At 42.4% G+C, this 7,239-nt stretch overlaps 1 protein-coding gene across 2 annotated transcripts in view; it reads right to left on the bottom strand.

The window, feature by feature from the left end:
• Positions 1–962, bottom strand: part of cplx2 (complexin 2) — a 64,399-nt gene extending 63,437 nt beyond the window's left edge. For both annotated transcript variants that reach the window (XM_040043109.1, XM_040043108.1), the window contains exon 1: positions 710–962. The gene's annotated coding sequence lies outside the window, so the exon portion shown is untranslated. The remainder of the gene's footprint in view (positions 1–709) is intronic.
• Positions 963–7,239: the final 6,277 nt, after the last annotated feature.

Here is a 7,239-nt window from a genome sequence, read left to right on the forward strand (position 1 = left end):
CAAAAGCGCGTGCGCATGTGTGCGCATGCACGGAGGCACACACACTTGATTTTCACGATGCCAAACACAAACGGAGACTTCCTCTGTGACGGCACCCTCTGCTCATAAAGCCAATCAGCGCGCTGGCTGCTATAAATAATTCCGGCTCTCCGCCGGCCGGCCCCGCCGACACCGACACCAACACTGCGGAGAACCGGAGCCGGCCAGGCCCTCCTCCTCCCTCGGCTGACTCCCCTACAGCCTCGTCCTCCTCTCCCGTCTGTGTCACAAAACGCACACCTTTGAGTGCGAGTGATGGCGGCGGAGGATTGAGGAGATCCGCCTTTACCTGGAAGAAAACGGAAGGCACAGAGCGAGAGGGGAAAGGAGGAGCAGGAGGGAGGGGGGGATATCCGCAGCATGCCTTTGTGTTCCGCGCCCCGGTGCCAGAAGTGGCTCTTTCAGCCCACAGCCGCGCGGATTGTGCACAGACATCGAGCCAGCAGGTGAAGCGCGTACCTGCAGCCCGCCCGCGTGCACAAACACACCGAGACCAAAACAGCCTCACGCCTAAAACCGTCTGCCTCACCGAGAGTGCCAGCTCCCCCTCCATCCATCCGAGCTGCAGCACTAATGCACAAACAAGCACGGAGCACCGGGGGTCCCCGCGGCGTCCCGGCAGCGCGGGCTCTCTCATCGTCTAACATGCGCTGCGTTTGCTTTCACTAACCTGATGCGTCTGAAGGACCGAGGGGCCGAAGGGATCCCGACCAGTCTGCAGGAGAGCTTTCGTTTGATGCCTGTCCTATATCCAGTCTCTCTCTCTCTCACACACACACGCGCGCTCTCTTTCTCTCCACCACCCCCTCTTGCGCACTATTACCTCACAGCCTCCACTCTGTTCCTCCAAGACGAGAGAGAGAGAGAGAGAGAGAGCATATGGCGACAGATTCTCAACAGGAGCGCGAATCCGTGTAAAAGTAGAGACGCTGCTTTGTGCTTTGTTTAAATTCTCCAAAGTGCGCACGCCACCACCAACAAGTGAGCCTGTTAGGATACACATAAAGTTCATTCAAAGAGAACAGTGTTTAAGCTGACAAAGGTGCACAATTTAAAAGAGGCCAGAACACAAAATAGGATTTTACCCTCAGAGGTTTTAATGGGGTGTCGGTGAATTCATTCATTTTGATTGCGGGCGTGAATATTCCAGTTTACAGTATGCCATCTATTTTATTTTTCCAGATGTGATCAGAGGGCACTTTGATAACCGAATGCTACATCTTTCACACAGAGGCCTGACACTGCCATTTAAAAAATAGCATTCATAGAAATATACATGTGGACAAGGTGGGCGCACGACAGGAAGCCAGCTGCAGCAGCTGTTGGTAAATTCAAAGTTAGCCTGCTGTACACGTAGAAGTGAAAGAAAGCACCAGACAGGGGGACTTGCATGTGTCACTTTAATTTTGAACAATGCAGGCTTCAAGGGAAAGTTTGGAAGTTTAAAATAGCCTAGAGTCGTCAAACAGCTGGTCCTGAGTCATCAAGCCCTCATGGGAGTTGAAACAGTGACATGAAATAACAGGATGTTCAGATTTTATTGTCATGCAGCTGTAGGTAGTTTATAACTTAATAAATGTCCACAATGTGACCGAGAACAGATGCAAAGGCCACATACTGGCTTTTATTTCTTTATGAATCAAAACAATGGTGCCGCTGATGCATTCGGGGCCAGCGCAGCTCTCAGAGCAGCCTGCGTAGCCGGAGGCCGTCAATCCGAAGCCTCGTGATGCCTAACGCTGATGCACTCATTGTTAACGTGTCATTACCGAGCTCCTTTATCGCTGAGCAAACACACACGCATGTACACAGATCCTGTGCAAACAGATAGGACAGGTGCTGCCTCCTGCGTGTCACGCTAACATCACGGCTGAATCAGCCGAATCGAAACAAACTCGCAGTCCTCACAATTAAGCACCACCAGGCGTTCGTTTAGGTTTATTTATTAATATGCGTTTTGAGATCAAACCCCATCTTTGCATGAGGACATCATGAGCGCAGATGCTGTACTGGCGTCTTTATTCTACACTTCAAACACTTCTTACAGAAAGTGACAACATTAGGTGTACTGTCAGGGACTAGTAAGCATAAGAAATGCAGAGATTAAATACTGCAGCAGCGAATGACCCAAAAAAGTTTTTGTTTTTTGTTTGTCTTGTTCCATGTTCAATAATCCATGTAAGGAAATCAACTTTCTGAGATTCACTCAGAAACATTTTCACTTTATTAACCTTCTAAATTTAAAGTGAATCACTGTTATCAGTTTTCATATCATTTCCTTTAATTACACAACCAAAAACATACATTTTCTCATGTATATAAAATCGTATGAAGAATATGTTTGAATCACTACAATAACATCATGAACACTGAAAGATGGTTTGTACTTAGTTATGCAGAGATGTTGTGTTGGGGTTAAATAATGAAATGTCTATATTTTTACTTAAAAAAAAATCCTCCTGCAAAACAACCTTAAATATTTCAAAAGAATGAAGGCTCTTTCCCAGAGGCAGTCATTTCCCCATGTCTGCAGGCTTTTATGCCGTCTGAGGATACTAATCTTAGTTATGGCAATCACATCACCTCTCCAAAACATCCATTGTGTGGGTTCAGAGGGAGGTTACTCCTGTGTGCACCATGTGCGCATTTATTTAGACCTTTTTCTTTTTCCAAAGCAGATCCCATCTTTGGATGTTCTAGCTGGTTAATGTGTTAGAGGTGTATTTTTGACTAATCCTCTAATTTAAAATCATTTAAAGGCTGCTTGTCGGGGTTAATGTCACGGGATGTTTGTCTTTGCATGGTCAAGATTCCTGGTTCCCACTTTTGCAAGGTCGCATTTCACTCATTTTTGTGTTAATGAACAAATAAGTGGCTTAGACACAAGCAAACAAAACCATCCCTAGGCTTCTGAAAACAGAGGATTCAGTCATCAGCTATTAAGATTTAGTTGAGTCTGCAAAGTCAGTGGTGCTGGTGTTATGATGTGGAACTCCAATCGTGGATGCTGCCATTAGTGACATTTGCCCATATTTACTGCCACTGCATCCTGCTGGCGCCGCTAAGGCTGCTTACACAGCATTACACACCCACTTCCCCTGGAGAAATCAATGATTAAAAAAAATGTTGGCAGGTGATTATTGGTTGGATAAGAAGACTCTGTCATGTTGCACAACATCAGTGTACAAATGTGATCATGAAACTTTAGACTGCGTTGATAATTTACTCTTTTCTTCGTCTTTCTCTCTTTGCATCACATACATATTTAAATTTTATTTCTATGAAATTTCATACAGATGTCTGTGAGCATGAGAAAAAAAAGTCAAACATCAATTTGATGATTAACTGACTTTTCATCAAGGCCCATATCATGTCAGGCTGTGTGTTTTAAATTGTGCTTCAAAGGAGAGGTCAGCTTGAGTTGTCTGCAGTACTACAAGGCTTTAAGGGTTTTCCAGGCAGACTAAAGCCCCACGAAGAGAAGGCAAATGAATCAAGTCAAGCAAGAACTGATCCCCTGCCTCATTCCTGACTTTAAAAGACATTGACAAGCTATTACAGGTAGCTTATTTTGCATTCTATATTCTGCAGACACGTACAGCATTTTACACAGTTCCAGTTTCCAGCACCAAGAGTCCCACCCCACTGATATTCCATAAAAACTCTTAACTGTGAAACAGTATAGCATCACACATTTTGTTACAAGACCGGGCTGCGATTACATAACCACATTTCTGTTAAAAAAGCACATCTCCTGTCAGTGTAAACACTATTGGTCTACATGAGATTACTCACTACACAAAATACAACGAATGGACAATTTGGATCTTTTTTGGAGACTAAACTTTCGTCGCCACGGTGGATCATCTGCTTCTGTTTCCCAGCATCCTCCTCTGTCATGACTGAGGACACCGACTGCATGTCCTCCTTTAGTACATCCATGAACCTCCTGTATGGTTTTCCTCTTTTCCTCCTGACTGGCAGCTCCATCTTCAACATCCTTTGTCTAATATATCCATTCTCTCTCCTCCAAAGCTCTGCTCCTTGCATGTCCAACTGTCTCCTTCTCATTCCCACACATGTGTTCTGTCTTGCTTCTTCTGACTGTCATTCCTCTTCTTTCCAGCTCATGCCTCCACCTCTCCAGCCTCTCCTCCACCTCCTCTTTATCCTCACTACAGACCACAGTGTCGTCTGCAAACATCAGCGTCCACAGAGACCCCTCCCTGATCTCATCTGTCAGCCTGTCCATCAACACTGTAAACAAAAAGGGGCTCAGAGCAGAACCCTGATGTAATCCCACCCCCCACCTTCAACCCGTCTGTCACTCCTACCCTCACCACACTTCCTCTTTTGGCACCCTATCATCAGTGAATCTCCTCTGACCTTCTCTAAACTTCTCCATCAGTGCTGTCGAAGCAAACATCACATCTGTGGAGCTCTTTCTCAGCAGGAAGCCACACTGCCACTCACTGATCATCTCCTCTCATCTTAGCCTAGCTTTCACAACTCTTTCTCATATCTTCGTGGTATGGCTCATCAGTTTTATCCCCCTGTAGTGACAACTCTGCACATCACCCTTGAATACTCAACACTTCCCATTTACTTTAATGAAGTTTAGGCTGTAAAACAGGACTAAGTACAACTGAGTGTAAATGAAATGAGTTTCCAAGCTGCTGAGAATGAACTCAGCACATTTTCAGAAAATGGAATCTGTAATATAAATGCAGTGCTAGATTAGCTCCATATTAAATGACACTGTCAGGGGCGGGAAGGCGATCACACCACAGCTGCTACAGAGAAGGCAAAAATTTGGCTCGACGATGAAATGTTCTGGATGTTAAATTTAGTTTTCCAAATAAATTAGCTACGAGTACAACTTCTTCAAACACAACAGCATATATGAGACTTTGTTCTTCTTATCTTCTTAAGAATCATCACCGGATAGACTGGATATAACACTTTGACTCTTAGCTGTCATTTATTGGAAGAAGGACCATATTTGAACAAGCACAGACTATCAGGTTGCAACAGACAGATTTGTGCCAATTAGTGCTAACATCCAAAACAAAATCAGTTTACAATTTTGCTTGCTCAAACTGGAGCTCTGTTAGTATAATCTCTCCGCAGCCATTTTATTGGTCACATAATGTTATTAAAATGCTCCAAAACAGTTTTTGTGTCAGGCTGTGAACATGTGGGGATTGACTCCCTGTTGGAGCCTCTGCTGGACGTTAGAGGAACTGCAGGTTTTGGCACTTCTTCAGTGACTTCATTTTCTGAGGTTCAAACACATTTATGTCTGTAGTATATAAAAGAATTGCATTGTTAGAAAAAAGTAGAGTAAATAATATATAAAATATGATTTTTATTGTCATCATAGTCTGAAGAATTTAAGGATTTATTCCTGCTCACAAACAGCTGGCTGAGACAACACTTCAGAGAAGAGTGACGTGAACCTTGTGCTGTATATTTGTGGCCTGAGACAGCTCTGTGGAAAAAACAGACATGAGCATGTAATTGAATTAACCCACCATGCCTTTAAAACACCACTGTCCTAGCAGAAGAAAATAAAGCTAATTAATGTGCTCTGCGTCCACACCGTCTGCAGGCTAGCCTCCAACCGAGGAAAAATACGTCACATATGGGACTTAAGAACAGAGAAGCTGCAGCAATGAGTCTTTGGGAAAATAAAGTTAATGTATTTAAATAATACATGTTGAAGTGAAATAAAACTATAGCCAAATGGACTTTGCTGCTATCTGGTTTCTCTATAAACAAATACAATCCAAACCAACTCCAGTTGGCTTTGCCATTTTTACTGTTCATAATACTGATACTAGAATACAGTCCAAGTAGTGATGAAAAACATTATTTAATTGCATCTTGTTTATGAGGCGGGACTGTTATAATTCATTATTATAAGTTTAATTGTCAGGGTGTGTGCTGTGGCAGGCAGGATGGAGGACCCAAACACAGGACTCGTACACGGAAACTTATTGTTGAGAAGACTTTCCATTAAAAATAAACTTCACAAAAAAACAAATCAAAACCATGAAAACTAGAAACTAAACTGGACACCAGAAAATAAGAAACACAAACTAGGAAAACAAACCAAGGACTGAATTCAGGCCCACAAAGGGAAGAACAGCACAACAAGGGTACAACATGACAATGGACAGAGGAAAACACAGGGCTTAAATACACCAGGAGTAACGAGGGGATGGAAAACAGGAGGGAAGCACAGCCGGAGTTAATCTGACATAACGAGACACAGGAAACAAAGCAGAATACACTGACAGCACACAGGAGGCACAGTACAAAACCACTAAAGTATAACCAGAAATAAACAGAAATAAAGAATATAAATACTTAAAAACCATAAATACTGAGTCACAAGACTCGGGACCATGACATTAATGTGATAAAAGCTCCTTTAAAATCAGTTGATCCCAAATCCTGCTCTTCACATACAAGGTCTTGAATAATCAAGTCAAATCTTACCTTAATGACCTTGTTGTTTTTAAGAAAATATATATAATATTGTAGAGTATCTGTACCTGTGCTGTATACAACAGAAGCTTTAGGTGACAGGGTTCTTACCTCACGATGTAAGGTGAGGTAAGAACAGCTAAATGTTCTTACCTCATTTAGCTGTAAATACCTAAATGAAGTAAGAATGAGTGGTTATATTTGTGGATGCATATATATTTTTTATTTAAAAGCATATAAAGCCTTCATGTTTAGAGATATAATTATTTTTATTGCTTCTGTTAAAAACTACAGCAGTAAACAACAGGCCTGCTTGTCTGTAAAGGTTTGATAATCTTGTGCTGGGGCTTAAATCCGTCTCCACAGGACATCCCTATAGTTTTATTCGTTTTCCTTGTAAACTTATTTTGGGAACTGAGTAAATCCTCAAAATATTCAGAACATAAGAAAAATTAAATAAAAATAATCTTGTTTAATTGCAGCCGGTGTTTGCCATAAATGAAAGTCCTCCTACAGAACAGCGGCAGCATTTTCATTAACCAGATGTCACTTTAAAACACACAAGGTTCAGCCATTAGTGAATAATTCATATGAAGAAAACACTGTATATGCTCTGGATTCATGCTCCATCTGTTTACAGCTCACAAGACACTTTATCATGTGTTCATGCTGCAGAGCCATCAGTGCTTAAATCCAACAGTGGTTCAC

Source organism: Simochromis diagramma, unplaced genomic scaffold (genome assembly GCF_900408965.1).
Source record: "Simochromis diagramma unplaced genomic scaffold, fSimDia1.1 OVJJ01000433.1, whole genome shotgun sequence".
NCBI classification, from domain to species: Eukaryota; Metazoa; Chordata; class Actinopteri; order Cichliformes; family Cichlidae; genus Simochromis; species Simochromis diagramma.